The sequence below is a fragment of the Lathyrus oleraceus genome, chromosome 4 (assembly GCF_024323335.1).
Source record: "Lathyrus oleraceus cultivar Zhongwan6 chromosome 4, CAAS_Psat_ZW6_1.0, whole genome shotgun sequence".
NCBI classification, from domain to species: domain Eukaryota; kingdom Viridiplantae; phylum Streptophyta; class Magnoliopsida; order Fabales; family Fabaceae; genus Lathyrus; species Lathyrus oleraceus.
Window position 1 is genome coordinate 159,679,771 of NC_066582.1, and position 4,312 is coordinate 159,684,082.

Consider the following 4,312-nt stretch of genomic DNA (forward strand, 5'->3'; position numbering starts at 1 on the left):
TCTAGCCAGAAGATCGAAATAGATTCAGCCAGAGAATCGAAACAATTCAGATCTAGCCAGAAGATCGAAATAGATTCAGCCAGAGAATCGAAACAATTCAAATCTAGCCAGAAGATCGAAGAAGATCTGGCCAGAAGATCGAAGTCAGGTCTAGCCCGAAGACCGGAAATAGATTCAGCCAGAGAATCGAAACAATTCAGATCTAGCCAGAAGATCGAAGTAGATTCAGCCAGAGAATCAAAGAAAATAGATTCAGCCAGAGAATCGAAACAAAGGAGATCTAGCCAGAAGATCGAAGAAGATCTAGCCAGAAGATCGAAGTCAGGTCTAGCCCGAAGACCGGAAATAGATTCAGCCAGAGAATCGAACAATTCAGATCTAGCCAGAAGATCGAAGTAGATTCAGCCAGAGAATCAAAGAAAATAGATTCAGCCAGAGAATCGAAACAAAGGAGATCTAGCCAGAAGATCGAAGAAGATCTAGCCAGAAGATCGAAGAAGATCTAGCCAAAAGATTGAAACCGTATCCAGCCTGAGGATCAAAATTAACATCCAACCAGAGGACTAAATTGAGTATAGATTCAACTAGAGGATCGAAACTCCAGATTAAGTCAGAAGACTGATTCAGATTCAGCGAGAGGATCGGAAGAGAAATAAACAGCGCGGTGTATTTCAACATTTTTGTGGTGTTCTCGGAGCGCAAATTTTCGGTCTGTCTTTGGTATTCAATCACAGCTCACCCTGTTTGTCTGATAAGCTATTTGATTTCATCCTGCTCGGGTTAGCTGATGACTGAATAGGGGCAGCTGTAACACCCCAAAATTTTCCCTCCTTATTCACGCATTCATTTTTAGGTCATTTAACATTAGATACATTGCATTTCATCATGTCAATCGGGATTAGCTCCAAGAAGCTTGAACATTATTTTTTTTATTTTTTTAATAATTTATTTTTAAATTTAAAAAACAAAAAAACAAAAAAAAAACAAAAAAAAAACGAAAAAGAAAAATAGAATAAAAAAAAATAAAAATAAAAATAATTAAATAAATAAATAAGTAAAATAAAATATAACAGAAAAAATCTCATACTTGGACCTCTCTCAAAAGCCCACTAAGCTACCAATATTAGGCTATAAATACTAGAGTTTCATTGAAACAAAACAGACAGAAAAAGGAAGAGAAGCAAAATACTCTAAGGTTTCCTTGGAACAAAACCCTGGACAAAACCTGGAGAGAAACCGGACAGAGAACTCAGAGCAGCCTCCAAACCCTAAAGGGAACTCAACTGCGCAGAATCACCTCTGCCTCACATAAACCCTAAAGATTGTTTTGTAAACCTCACGGGTGCAACTCAATTTCAATCAAGCTCTCCAATCAGGTTTGCCCTTATTCCCATTACCTTTATGCTCTTAATTTGGATCATCTGAATGTATGAGGTATGATGGATGAATTTCATTAGGTTTTTGCCCACGGGTTTTAAATGTATATGAATGTATAAATAATGCCTTGAATGCTTAATCCTTATCGTGTTTCACTAACACTTTTGTTGAGTTTTTGTGAAGGCTCACATGACTTTTGCAGGGATAGCTCGCTGGATATTCCACTTTGCTCGTGGGATACCATTTGGGAGATTTATTCTGATTGCCTTGTTGGCCCATTTACTTTATGCATGTTTGTTTTGTATGTGTTTGTATCCCCACAGGTAGCGCGGTTCCTTCGTCGAGGACTGTCCTTTTGCCCTTAAGCATCCCCCAAACCCTAAAACCCAAAGCAACACGTTAACTCCTTCTACTACAGGCGAGTAAGTCTCCAAAGGTCGAGCATCCGGTATATTGCGTAGTAATGTCGTTCGTCCAAAACCCAATCCATAACCCCGTAGTTAGCCGAACTACGGCTTGCTCTGATTCTCATTCCAGATGAGATACGTAGGCATAAGACGCGATGTCTTAGCGAGCACAATTACCCTTAACCCCTAGGTAGCCGAGCTACGAAGACTCTGATTCTCATATTCAGATGAGATACGTATGCAGTGGATGCGACATCCGTGCGAGTCATTTTCTTTTGACCCTTTTTTTTAGTAAATAACACATTAGATAAACCCACACCCTTTAGACAAGAACTACAAAAGTGGATCCCGTAGAGTACTACGGATGCATAGGGGTGCTAATACCTTCCCTTCGCATAATCGACTCCCGAACCCAAGATTTGGTTGCGAGACCCTGTCTTGTCCTTTCTTTTTTCCAGGTTTACTTCGAGCGTTTCCTTTCCCTCCTTTGGGATAAATAACGCACGGTGGCGACTCTCCTATCTTTCTTCGCCGGTTGTTTTTTTTCGTATTCCATTTTTCAGGTTATGACACCATTCACTTGATCATTTGATCAAGATGAATTAGGTTTGAATCAAGGAAGATTGAGCCTCCCTAATCAATACTAACTTATCAACCTTTAACTCATTGATCAAAAAGAAAAGAAGAAGAAGGAGATGAATAATGGATAATGAAAATGGAAAGAATAAAGTGCATTAAATGAAATGGAATGTACCAATCAACAAGGGTTGACCAATGACATTGAGGGTCATGGTCAAACCATCAAAAACAGAAGTGAGATAAAGATTGAAAGTCAAGAAATGAACAAAATATTTTTGGCATTTTTAATATTCAACATAAACTTGAATTAAAATATTAAAGAAGGATCAAACTTCTAAATCACTTCAAATAAACTTGGAAAAGTCCAAGTGATTTTCCCCAAGTTCAACAAGGTCAAACAAAGTTTGACAAAAAATTTCAGGATTTTTAAAAGTCAGAAACTATTTTTAATCAATTAAAAATGAATAAAAATAACCTAATTGAACTAAAATCTCAAATAAATCTCAAATCAATTAAAAAATTGATGAGAATACTTTTCATAGATCCATCATCATTCAAAGAGGTTGGGAAAATATTTTTGTATTTTTTTGTATATCTAAAACTATTTAAAATGAATTAAAAATAACCAGAAAAGAGAAAATTCACAAAAAATATCAAATGATAAAATAAAAAATATTAAAAATCATTTTTAGAAACTAGAATTAAAAAGAAAAGAGAAATAATGCAATTGGTCCCATATTTTTTGGAATTAAAATGAGAGAGTTATGAATTTTTGAAGTTAAATGAAATAAAAGAAATAAAATGGAAATTACAAAAATCAGAAAAAAGGAGAGGCGTTGGATGGGATTTCATTAATTGACATGGAGGATCAGACGCTCCACATGCGCGCGCTCACCATAAGCCTTAGTCAATGAGACACACGAGGCATTAAAATAAGTCATAACAATTGATGGCCACGATTAGATCTGGAAAACGCATCTGATGGCTCAGATTTGATCTGGCAAAGAGACGGTGGTGTACACCACCGTCTTCTCCGGCGAGGTTGCATTTTCCGGTGAGAGTTGCAGAGGTAAAAAACTTAATGAAAATGAGCGATCCTCATATCATTGGAAAGCTGGGGTGATGTACATCACCCCTGTACTATTAGTTTCTCTTCTAGATCCCTATAGTAAGAAAAATCAGAAGGAGAAAAATATGGTGTTCATGCTGAACTTCATGGATTTCAACAATTAAGCACTCAATAATGATCCCTCTATAGAGAGAACTTCAGACAACACAATAATAACAAGAAATAAGCAATGTATGATGAGATTCGAAGAGATCAAAGTTTGAAGTAAACCTCTGAAATGGAGAACTTAGGAGCATGAATTCTTGATGTTCAAGCTTGCAGTGTGATCTCTGGATGAAGTTCAGGTTGAGTTTTGAAGTGAGCAATGCCTTCTATTTATAGATGGAGCTGATGCAAAGTCATGAAGAATTCGTGTGCATGAGAATTGGGTCCTCCATGTATGGGCCTGTACAGGCGCATGTGAGGCCCAAAACCTGGTGAAAATGGATGCTGATCTTGTGTGGAGGAAGTTTGGATGTGTGATTTGCAAGGCAATGGCTTGTGCATGAAGTTTCATCATGAATTGCATAATTGTGCCTAAGATTTCATCTCTTCGAAAATGTCAATTAGAAAATCCAAACATAAGCATGTGGGTAATGGGTTGAAAGGTCTTGACATAAGGAACAAATGTTATGTTGGACAAAAACTCATTTGAAGTGTGGAAATTTATGAAAACAGGCCATGAAGTTCATAGTGCAAAACATGCGTTTAAGAATTTAGCCAAAATGAACCAACTTCAAGTCCTTATTTTTGATGATGCAAGTTTCAAATGGAAAAACCTCCAACACTAAAGTTGTAGGTCTTTTAAAGACAATCAATATGGACTTAAAGTTTGCATCAT